We start from the raw sequence: 13022 nt of genomic DNA on the forward strand, positions 1-13022 counted from the left end.
CATCATTAACAGGCACGTGCTACAAAAGTTGGCTAAATCGTACTACTCAATACTAGCCCACTGAAAATAAATTCAACGGTTAGCGCAAGGAATGACTGCGAAGTTATGGCAGTGAGTCAAAGACCCCAAGTGCGGACAACGGAGAATAGGAAAGGGAAATGCAGCGGCGGCTCCGAGAAGACGTCCAAGTGACGGAAGCCCTACATAAACGACTACGTGTCTGTGTCGTGTCTACGGCTGTCTGTGGTTACACTCGAACCTCTATGCACTGAGAAATCAACCTGTCATTAACGTACCTTCACCGAGCTACGCCCAGAAACAACCTATAGGCAGCTAAAAACAACCTATTATGACCTAGCTAAGGAACAAACGAGAACAAAGAAAGCACATTAAACTTCACAATCGCCCACTTTTGCTGTTTCTAGTATCCCGCAGCTTAGGATCTATCTATCTATCTATCTATCTATCTATCTATCTATCTATCTATCCATCTATCCATCTATCCATCTATCCATCTATCCATCCATCCATCCATCCATCCATCCATCCATCCATCCATCCATCCATCCATCCATCCATCCATCCATCCATCCATCCATCCATCCATCCATCCATCCATCCATCCATCCATCCATCCATCCATCCATCCATCCATCTATCTATCTATCTATCTATCTATCTATCTATCTATCTATCTATCTATCTATCTATCTATCTATCTATCTATCTATCTATCTATCTATCTATCTATCTATCTATCTATCTATCTATCTATCTATCTATCTATCTATCTATCTATCTATCTATCTATCTATCTATCTATCTATCTATCTATCTATCTATCTATCTATCTATCTATCTATCTATCTATCTATCTATCTATCTATCTATCTATCTATCTATCTTACGATTCATTTCACCGAAGTATCACACTGAGGGATAATGCACAATCAGGGATCATTTGCGTCACCGTTGCCTTGAAAAAGAGTACAAATTTCCATTTATGCGTCCGTCCGTGCTTGTGTCCGGACCGGGGTCGCGGTATGCAATCCCGGCTGCGGCGGCTGCATTTTCAATGGAGGCAGAAATGCTGTAGGCCCGTGTGCTCAAATTTGGGTGCACGTTATAGAACCCCAGGTGGTCAAAATTTCCGGAGCCCTCCATTACAGCGTAATTCATAACCATATGGTGGTTTTGGGACGTTAAACCCCACATATCAATCAATATTTGTCCGGACCGGATGCACGGACGAATGGACGCACAGACAAACAGATGCTTCACCCCAGTCATCACCATTCACTCCAAGTATATGATATGAATTTTTACACTACATGACTTTTTGCTACAAATATCATCCTGGCAGCAGTGGAAATACAGGGTGATAGTTACGTCCTGTCGCTACGTCGTTGTGCATGTCCCGTAATTTTTGAGCCATTGTTGCTACGTCATTTATATAATTAAGGAGGTGAAGTGATTGATGTGACTAGCGGCCATGAAGTATTCTAAACAAAGCTGCAGCCCGGCCTAATAAAATTTGAAAAAGAAGACGCAAGCAAAACCACTTACGCACACAGGCTTCAGAGAGATAGCACTAGCCGTTGCGGATACGTCATGACTGCACTATACTGGATTGAGTTTGCGAAACAATTTTGGGACCTTTATGTTTAGGCCATAAAGAACCCTATTTGTAAGCATAAATGCATTCGTGTAGCCACTGACATGGCTGCCTGGATCGGGCACGTGCGGCAATGTTTCTCCGGCCATTCCATTCGGCACGCGCCCCACTGAAAAAAAAAAATAATTGAGGAAGTTGCGCAGCTCGCCGCGATGCGGCGTTCTTTTCCCACTCCCCTGCATGATTTTTAATGATAATGAAGGTAGTGAGCTTAGAATACAGGAAGTCACGCTATAGATAACAGATAAATACAAATATCTGGGCGTATGGATAAGCAATGGGGCTGAGTACTTAAGGGAACACGAAATATACGTGACAACTAAAGGTAACAGGAATGCAGCGGTAATGAAAAACAGGGCACTTTGGAATTTTAATAGGTATGATGTTGTGAGAGCAATATGGAAAGGGGTTATGGTTCCTGGTCTGACGTTTGGCAATGCGGTCTTGTGCATGAGATCAGAAGTTCGAGCAAGATTAGAAATTAAGCAACGTGGAATTGGTAGGCTTGCCTTAGGAGCTCACGGGAATACACCGAATCAGGGAGTACAAGGTGATATGGGATGGACATAATTTGAGGGAAGAGAAGGTAGCAGCAAAATAAAATTTGAGAAGCGATTGACAGAAATGGGGGAGGAGCGTTGGGCTAGGAAGGTCTTCAGCTACTTGTACATGGAGAAGGTCGATACAAAATGGCGCAAGCGAACCAGAAAATCGACTGGTGAATACTTAGAAAACAGCAGGGGGCCAAACCAAAAAAATCATCGGTTAAGCAGAAGGTGAAGGAAGCTGAGACCGATATGTGGAGAATCGGCATGATTAAGAAGTCCGCACTAGAGATATATCGAACTTTTAAGCGGGAAATTGCCAAGGAAAAGATCTATGATAATACTCAGGGTAGTTCTCTACTGTTTGAGGCCAGGACGGGAGTATTGCGAACCTGGGCATATCAGGCCAAATATGAAGGGGTAGACACGGTATGCAGTGCGTGTGGAGAGGAAGAGGAAACTGCCGCACAGTTGATAATGTTCTGTAACGGGCTTCATCCAATAGCTCAGGATGATGGCGCAGAGTTTTTCAGAGCACTGGGGTTTAGACACAGAGAGGGAAAAATAGACTTTAAGCGGGTAGAATTAACTAGGAGGTTATCTGATTGGTGGCTAAATTCAAGGTATGAGTCAAAATTAAACTCTTCACTGCAAAGTACGAATCCTCAACCTCATTATTTAAAGGGAAAAAAATCTAGTTTTTGGTTCACTAGGTACCTCGGCTTGGTGGCATTAGCAACCGCCCGATCTCAAGGATACAGCCATATCAATCCATCCATACATTCAGCCTGCAGACGACGCCGAGTGCGCCACGCCGTAGACATGAACTTTGTTCCAATACTCCCGTATAGACGGCCAAATAGACAGCTAAATGGACGGCGGCCATCTTAAGTCGCATTCCATTTTTTCACGTAGCCAGCAAAGTAGAAGGCCCCGAGAAGACCACATCGTAGACAAATACGATGCAGGCTACTTTGCTGTCTAAACAAGAAAGCGGCTCAGAGAATCGCTCAGATAGATCAAATCTCGCCAGAATGGCCGCCTGCACCCAAGCAGACACTTTCCGAGACGCTCAGTGTGAGTAGCGTTTACTTGTTTTGATTTCAACGCGAAATAAGCCAGAAATTACAACTGTTGCGTTTGTTTCTTTTGACTTTTTTTTCGACGTGAGGTGGCTCACCATCGCGTAAAAGCTGTCTAAACGTCTTCCAATTCTCGCACAGCTTGGGCTTGGTGCGGTCTTCTAAGCAGTCTGCATAGACTGTCTACGTGCTGTCCAAGAATTGGAACACAGCCATGCTTAGAGAAATGCACATTGGACGTCGTTCACGTGGTGACTGCAATAAAGAAACGCTATTATGTTTTCTTAATCGGGCTTGACACAGTGAGTGTTGTTCTCTGTAGCATTGATACACAGTCAAGCAGCGTGAGGCGACTTCGTGAGCCTCAGCTTGTTCGCAAGTTACGCCTCCGTGGCACATGTATTAAGCTGACTACGTGATCTGCCCGCTTTTCATTGTTTGTTTTAGCGATCGTTTCTCCCACTGCCACCGGAATCTGTGCGCGTCAATTTAGGCGTCCTTGTTCTCTTAAAAAGAACGCATCTTCTCGTTGTTGACTCTGAATATATAGCTATGTTGCGCAGTCTAGCTCTGTCTTCACAGCATCACATTGCTGGAGAACTATACCGCAGTGCTCGTAATGCTACTGTCATTTTCACCTACACGATGATCAAAGAAATTTGTTGTGGGCACGGCACTTAGCATTTATAAGTTCCCATGGTACGACAGTGTTGCGAATGTGAATTTTTTGTCTAAGCGCACGCTGCATGTAGGCAAATATGAACGTGAATATGATTGGCGATGCTAGTCGCCTAGTAATCATAGGACGCCAGGGATCGGACACCCTATTACCGAAGTACTTTCTTTCGCTTGGTTGGATCGTTTCGTTTTAAAGAACGAAATTGTTAAATAGCTTGTTTCATACACATGTCGTCAGCGTCTGTGTGTGAGCGGAAAAGCTGCGTTGGCCGTGAGCGAAAATTCAAGCTAGATACAATGAAGATGGTGTTTGCACTTCGGGCTTCCTTACGGTAAAGCGTGGGTCTCCGCCAAGAGGTGGAGGCTTCGTGCTAGCGATTGGGGAGGTGGTTGTGTGTGTGTGTGTGTTCTTCCGTGCGTTAGTGCGTATGTGTGTGCGAGTGTGTGTGCGTACTTCTGTGTGGGGTTTAGTGCACACACACTGTGTGTGCGTGTACTCTTCGGTGCGTGTATGTGCGCGCATGCTCGTCAATCTGTGTGTGCGCGCTTGTGTGTGTGGGTGAGCGCACACACTCGCCCGTGTGTTTTTTTGTGCGTGTGATTGTGTGTCTGCGTGCGCCATAGAGTTTCATACATTAATACCTAGAGGGGAATCTGGCGCATGTGTCTACGCGTGCTCCTTCAGCAGCGCTTGTACAGGCTTCGGATCTGCTCCGGATGGATCACGTTCTTGAGATTCGTGACGCTTCTTTGCTGAGTGTAAAACAAAGTAATATGAAGCTATGTCCACTTGAAACTTGATTCATAATTTTGTACGCAAATTTTACTGCAAAAGAGTTTTGTGACTAGGCGGTAAAAATGAAACGTGGACAAATTTGTGCACTAGGGTCGGCATTGCTCAGCCATTGCGTTGCAGGTTTGGCATCAAGATGTAATGAACTATTTTTTTCACATTTCAAAACAAGCATTCTTAATTTGCCATAGAAAGTACGACATATCAATTTCTAGAAATAACAACACAGTATTAACTGAGAAACAAGGTTTTGTCTGCGGCGATGCCAAGTGTGTCTGTTCAAGTGGTCTGCCCCCAACGCACCTCTCGTTTTGTAATGAAGTCAAGTCAGAAGAGCATGACTAAGGTGGCGGTGCGTATACTGTGCGTTGTCTTCGTTTTGCAGTTGATTTCAACGGGTTTTGACAAGACGCACTAACAACAAACGTCAACTGGCATGGGACGCTACATCTATGCGAAGCGGTGAGTGGACGACGCTTCGCTTAAACTTTCAAACACGACCAATGCAGCTCCATTGTTGCAATAAATTGAGATGCCTAGCAGTTTTCAGCTTCTTTGATGAACAAAAGCGCAGCTTCAGTCTATTGCACCCACTCTACGCGAAGAACAAAACTGAAACTGTAGCAAAACATCCGTAGACAGTTCACCTGCTAACGCGATCCAATCCAAAGCCTGTACTTCCCATAACTCTCATGAGGGTAAACTATCGCAGCGCCAGACTCCTCTCTAGGTATTATTGCATGAAACTCTATGGTGTGCGCACTTTCGTGATTGAGTGTGTGGGATTGTGAGTGTATGTGAGCACGCTCGTCTGTCTGCGTGCGCGTGTATTCGATTGCGTATGTTTTTGTGCATGTTTTCGTGTCACTGCGTGTTTCCACGCGGGAAAAAAAACTGCCTCCTACATGTGCTTCAAGCGCTAGGCGTCTTCTGTGTCTATGCAAACTAACGCTGGTTACGCTCAGCCATAACTTTCCCCAGAGTTAGAGACGCGTGCCATACCAGAGTGTTTCGCGTAGGCGTACATTTGCAGAAAGCTCCGCTCCCGTAGCTTTCCCTTCATTGCCGAAAAAGGTTGTCTGCGAGTAAAGCAGACAAGCTTACGCAGTGAAGGTCTCAGTACCCGAAGGTATCTCTTCCAACATCCTCGATGCAGCTCAGCTATCTTTCGAATCGTTTCCACTCTTCTGGAAGCGGTCAAAAAAAATTCAGTAAATCATTCGGGTAACTTCGCTCTCCTGCGAACTTTCTGTATCTCATGTGCTGCACTGGAGGGCACCAAAATTTTCTTGAAGACTGGCTCACGCATATGTTCACTTCGGTCACCATCATAGCGACAGCCGCGGGGGCCCGAAGAGAAATAGTAAAAAAGAAATTGCCAGCCACCATCGATTCTTCTATTTGTTTTATTTGAGGCGGTTGGAGGGCGAGGAAAGATAAAATGCACAACTAATCAGAGGTCTGCGGTTTATATAAAGCGACATCTTTAAGCACCGCGAACCATCCCGCATAGACAGCAAAGGAAAGGAGGGGTAGTAGGTGCGCGCCGCCAAGCGGCGAACGGAGTAGTCACGCCCCATTTTGCAAATACGCCTCCTCCGTTCGATTGGGACGGCCGGAGGAACACCGCCGCACGCGCTCGATTCAGGCAGCCGTGCCACTGATGTGCCGACACGCACTAACTAGAACTGGAATCGTCATTTCAATTTCCTTTTAAATGAGAATGGTATTTCTAGGTGAAACAAGGGAACGGACTATCCCTGATCTTTGGGGGACGAGATGTCCGCTAGAGGGAAGCCATGGAGGAGGAAAATCGGGGCCCCGCTTTAAAGGGACACTAAAGGGCAAAATATTTTTTTCGTGTTAGTAAGCTACTATTTTGAAATACCACAAAACATCGCACTTACGGCGAGAAGACGCTTGATAAGCGAAAAAAGCGCGCAAGATGAAACTGTGGGTGGCCGCGGCGCATTTAGGTTTCCACACCTATCGCCGTGACGTCACATCTTGACGATGCACTAAGGTATGTGCAGTTCCCGATTGATAAAAATGGAAAACGTTATTTTCTGATGGGGCGAGCGAGTTGACATACTAAGTCTTATGAATTTTTGTAGAGCCAATGATGCCGGAATGTGACTTTGAAACCTGGGAAGTCACGCGTTGAGATCTCGGCGCGAAACTTAAGAATGGCACTTGTAACTTGTAACTATCCTCTATTAATAAACCTATGATTGTGGGATTATTGACATCAGAGTTTTCAGAGTACACATTATCAATCTAAATAGATTCATTGCGTCTATTTAGTGTAGAAACGCGTCTGTGATGCGTGGCATGTGTGCCGTAGCCCAAGCAGGATTTAAAAACATGCTGGAGTGGAAATGGTTGCCCAAGAGTGAAACCGTGCATATGGCAAGATGGCGGCTGCGGCGGCCATGTTCCTAGGGGCATAATAAAGTATCACCGTTGATTGATTAAGCACGAGCTCTCCCTCGCACGCTGAACGAGTTAAATGGGGAAGCTTTTTTGGATTACATAGTGCTCCAAGTGCGTCTTAGTGTTCCGAATTTTCCTTAGTAAGCCTCTAATTGGAGGCGAAGTTCTTTGGAAATTCAGCCACCCATACTCTTTTCTATGTGTTATTTCGTCGGTAACAACTGTCTTTGAATATAAAACTAACGTAGCATTGACATAGCAAAGACACTTGTTCTTGAAGTGGGCACTACCAGAAAAGAACATGTTTCCGCCATATTGACAGGGGCGAAAACTGGCTTCATTTCTAGTGGAAAGGCCTTGCGGGAGCTTCCATTCCAGCCATTTTCTTTAATCCGTCTTGCCTTGGCTGGGGCTGAGGCAGACGCTGAAAAGCATCCACAGGTGCTGCAGCCACGACTGCGCCGGATCATCGGCCGGCTGCGAGTGCGGGAAAATGGTGGTCTCCCACAAGTTTAGAGACAGAAAAGTGAAAGCTCACTCGAAGACATGAGGACGCAAAACTGCCTTGGTGTATTTATTTTTCGCCCACGTGCTTCATTGCGCTAAACCTAAATAAACATAGCAACGCGCCCACCACTCGAAACGGCATCTTGACAACACTAGTCGCTAAGGTTTATCAAGCTTGCTGTACATTCCTTTGTTGCGCTTGCTGTCATTACTTTGGTTTCCTACTTCGGTGACATGAGCCCATTCCAATTATGCCGGCCAAGTCATCACCAGACTTATTATCATGTTGGCGTCTGAATAGCAACTAGAGATAATAAAAATACTGATAAAGAGCTTACGCTTGTAATGCTTATATATTAGTGTAAGATGCTCACACAGCAAGTATGCCAGGCTGTAGATGAAGGCGTTCATCCAGGCGACCGGGCCTTTGGAGGTGGTGGCGAACGCGTCGCCTACAGCGAGGAACATCACCGGCATGGCGCGACGCAGCAGGGAGCAGCAGAAGACGTTCCAGGCAGCCCCAACCGCAACCGTCCAGCTGTGTTTGCCATCCGGCACAAGGTACTCTCTCGGATGCTGCGGCTGCTCTCCGCCAGGCGGCGTCGCCGGTTGCCCCGGGAGCGCCTGTTCGCCGGACTGCTCCAGTTCACCCGGGTGCGGCTGTTCACCCGGCTGCGGCTCGTGTGCTTCCGGTTGCGCCGGGTGTTCGGGTTGCATCGGCGGCTGCTGTCCGTCGGCATGTGCTTCAGTAGCCTGTGGCGGTGACGTCGCATGCTGCTGCTCCGTACCCTGTGGTGGTGCTGCCTCGGCCATACTTCTCCAAATGCGGCGAATATATCTGGGCAAGCGGAATCATTTATGATGCTTTATGTTGAGACGGACTGTTTTTTACGCGTGTCATCAAGTGAAATATTCGTGCTAAACGCTCAAGTTAACCGCGGCTTCTCTCTTTCTTAATGCATGTTCATGCCCTCTTAGACGGTGTTTTATAGAACGCTTTATAGTAGTATACCCACACCTGCAGCCAGATGGATGCACAACAAGCATTTGTGCGTAGTATATAAAGGAGTTAACAAAGTTGCACCAACGTATCAACTACGCTTCCGCAACCTCCACCGGAAAATTTCCCTGCATTTCTAACCGGTCTTTACGCCGCGTTCTTCACACGTGTCACTTGGCGCTATTTAACGTAATTATAGAATTGTCATCTGCCAAACGATTCAGTGAAAAAAAAACGCTATACTTAAACGCCCTAGTTGCTACAATCAAGTGCAGTGAGAGAAATCTCATTTATAGGCTGAACTGATACGGTACTTTATTTATTCGATATCCTTGATTCAAATAGTATAGCAGGCCGTCTATAAAAACTGAAGTATGTCAATACTGTTTCCCTTACAGCATTACGACCCAGTTCGCGGAGGCCTGGACATCAGCCTAGTGCCTATGGGATACGTCAGTTATGTTCGCGGAGCAATAATTGCTGGGGTTTGCAGTCCTCAAACTCCCTATATAATTTTGGGAGACGCCGTAATGAAGGGCGCCGGAAATTTCGCCCTCCCGGGGTTTTTTAACGTGCGCCTAAATTTAGGCACTTGGGCCTTTAGCATTTTCACCTGCATCGAAATGCGGGCCACCGCAGTCAGTATTCAATTCCGCGGCCTGCAGGTCAGCAGCCGAGTGCCTTGGGCACTAGACCACAGCGGTGCCTAAATTTCCGGACCATATTGATGAGAGTCGGCCTGTTTCTTTAAATGCTGACTTCTACAAGGGAACGCCCACTTGCTTCCTTAGAAAACATGAACTTACCCAAAGCCCGTCTAAACTATATATTTCACTAAGATTTGTACATAGCTTATCGTTGATTTGCCGTTTGACTTCTGCTCATTTCGCCTAGTAAAGATTCATCTCACTAAGACTTCTACCTGAGAACAGGGCGAAAAACAATGTTGCAACACTAGAATGCTTACCAGGCCGATGAGCTATGACCGTGGCACCCAGCGTCTCTTCTTCTTCTGAGCGTGTCTTAGCGCGCGCGGGGCACGTTCAGTGCTTCAGGACACGTTACAACGTTAATTTGTTATGACGATGTTGATAATGATAACTATGTACAGTCTTTATTCTTTCTCGTCCTTCTTTCCTTCAGTATTATGTGACAGTTTTATTATTTCAGAATAGGGGCGTCAAATTGCTGTTGTTTTCATTTCTTCAGCTGGTGTTAGGTAGGGCAGTTTAGTTGGTATTAAACTTGATAACAAGTTTGCTTTACAATACGCTTCCTTCGCTTACAGAATTCTGCATTATTTATATCGTATTACGTCGGCATTAGAAATTGTCAGGATTGGGTCACAGAGGAGGTAATGTTGCAAGCCAGTGAAAGGCGTGCGCACGACAAAAGGCACTGGGCTTTTGGCCTTAGGTGACCAACGAGACGATGGAGACGCAGTGTCGTGCGAGACGCGGTATGGTCCGCATCCCGCATAATTATAAGTTCTTCACGTACAGCGCACCTTAGCGCAGCCAGCGTTTGCCCCGATTCTGAATGTCTGCTGATCCCTCGAACGCAAAAGCAGCCCGTGCACCCAAAGTATCAAGTTGTGGACCCATTGTCCTGGTTCGCAATTCGCGAACTGTATTTGCACAATAAACTGCTACTACTGTGTTCTAGAAGGCATGATTAGTAAAAGAAACAGCTAGTGCACGCTACCATCAGCACTACATCGCAATAGAGTAGAGAACACGAGCGGACAGGAGCAGCTTGAAAGAGCACACGCAAGCGTATTATGAGCGAGTAAGATGGGAAAAGGTAGCAAGCACAATGCTACTTCTTCCTATCTTCCTCGTTCGTAACATTTGATTGATTCATTGATTGATTTGTAGGGTTTAACGTCCCAAAACCGTGATCTCATTATGAGAGACGCCGTAGTAAAGAGCTCCGGAAATTTTGACCACCTGGGGTTCTTTAACATGCACCCAAATCTGAGCATACGGGCCTACAACATTTCCGCCTTCAGCGGAAATGCAGCCGCCACAGCCGGGATTCGATCCCGCGACCTGCGGGTTAGCAGCCGAGTACCTTAGCCACTAGACCACCGCGGCGGGGCTCCTCGTTCGTAACAGGCATTGTGTCCGTTGCACGCGGCAACAACGCGCAGCAGACACAACGCGTACAGTATACAAGAAACCGCGCCCATGGAGCGCCCTCGATGACGGCCTAATGAACTTACCAGTATAATTCATCGCGTGTCCGTGCTCTCGAGCTGCTGGAACCCATTGCAAGGCGCGTCCATTCCACTTTAGTAAAAGAACAGCTTCATCCCTCGAGGCTAAAGCCAGAGAAATAGAAAAGTGCCCCTGGCTCTCCGCCAGCGCGGAAGCTACAATTTGGACTTATTATTAAAACATTCACAAACCGATCGCTGGTGCTCAAATGGATGCAACGTGTGCAATTGGCCTGCCTGCGTTGTCATATTTTTGGAATGTCGAACTAACTTTGGAACGAAAATTCCAAAATGCGTGTCTTTATCTGCCTGTTCTTTCGCCTTTCGTGCTGTTTCGCTCCAGTAACTTTGGAAGTTACCACTGTGAGCAAGTCGTTCTTACCCGTCCTACTTTTTAATCTGCGCTAACAAAGAGCTTATAAAATGCGTTTACAGAACAATGCTTGTTGCAGAACTAGTTGGTCAGGCACAAGCGTCGAATTCACGCGTAAGTGCCGACCATATAGCCTGATAAACGGCTCAATTCACGGACCTTGAGCGTCAGCGGCGCTCAATGTCAATGCGCGGTAGAGACAGACCCACCGGATGTCACTGGAGAGCGTGACCCATCATAACGTTCGTTACTCATACATACGTACATCATCATCATTATCATCACCATCATCATCATCATCATCATCATGATCAGGCTGACTACGTTCACTGCAGGACAAAGGCCTCTCCCATGTTCCGCCAGTTAACCCGGTCCTATTCTTGCTGCTGCCAATTTATACCCGCAAACTTGTTAATATCATCTGCCCACCCAACCTTCTGTCTCCCCCTAACCCGCTTGCCTTCTCTGGGGATACACTTAGTTACCCTTAATGACGAGCGGTTATCCTGTCTACGCGCTACACGCCCGGCCCACGTCCATTTCCTCTTTTTGATTTCAACTATGTTATCCTTAACCACCGTTTGTTCCCTAATGCACACTGCTCTCTTCTTGTCTTTTAAGGTTACACCTACCATTTTTCTTTCGATTGCTCGCTGCGTTGTCCTCAATTTAAGCTGAACCCTCCTTGTAAGTCTCCAGGTTTCTGCTCCATATCCAAGTACCGGCAAGATACAGCTGTTGTATACCTTCCTCCTGGAGGCACTCTAACGCAGCGCCTGCAGAATACTATTCACCGATTTTCTTGCACAGAACAACAAATAAACGTTTTGTTCACTCTCTCTAGACGCAAGACTATCGTCTTTCGACGATATTTACAGTGTAACAAGTAGATTCGGGCAAATGTTTTTTTGCGCTGATAAATTTGTCTAAATAAAACTAAAACAGGCCACGAGACCGCCTCGGCCAAATCGGAGTCTCCGACTTCCGAACCGACAGGTAATGACTCTCGGTGACGGCACGAGCCCTCTCGACGGCCTGCGACCAATGCGTAAGATGCGGACTGATCAATAGCTCATCCCAGGTGGCCGCAAGGTGTAGGTTGGAGCCCACATTGAATTAACATAGCCAGAGCATATGGTCGCAAAAGCAGGTTCCATTCTCACACGACTGTAGAACATTGGCATTGGACCAACAGAAAAATTTAGGGGCGAGATCAGTGCGTATCTGCAAAGGCTTGAGAGTAATGGATTGGGCTATGTTCAATTTGACGTACGATAGAAAGAGTTTCCGCCTACTCAGCCTACAGTGACACGGTAATTTCGTTAAATGTGGTTAAAGCTGGCTCTTTAAAGACCACTCACCAGGCTCTCGAATTACAAAAAAGAGAGAGCGCAATATTCTTTGCTCATATTTCTCGTCTTTCTTGGCGCACCACTGTGACGTAAACGGTAGTTCCTGTGACGTCTACAGCGTTCATGCTCTCGATTCGTTTATATACGCGAAATATCTCGTGTAATTTTTCTCCTGCACTGCTTTGCCGTGCAGCGGCCCACCCGTTCTTTTTTGTCTCGCAGAAATATCGTCCACAATCAACCGATCAAAGTTTATTTTTTGTGTTTACAACCGCGCAAGCGGCGATAACAGCGTGCAGCCGATAAGCGCCAAATCCAGTGCTGGTATTGTTCACGCGCATTCAAGAACTAAGAGACTACGAGGAT

Source organism: Rhipicephalus microplus, chromosome 10 (genome assembly GCF_043290135.1).
Source record: "Rhipicephalus microplus isolate Deutch F79 chromosome 10, USDA_Rmic, whole genome shotgun sequence".
Classification (NCBI taxonomy): Eukaryota; Metazoa; Arthropoda; class Arachnida; order Ixodida; family Ixodidae; genus Rhipicephalus; species Rhipicephalus microplus.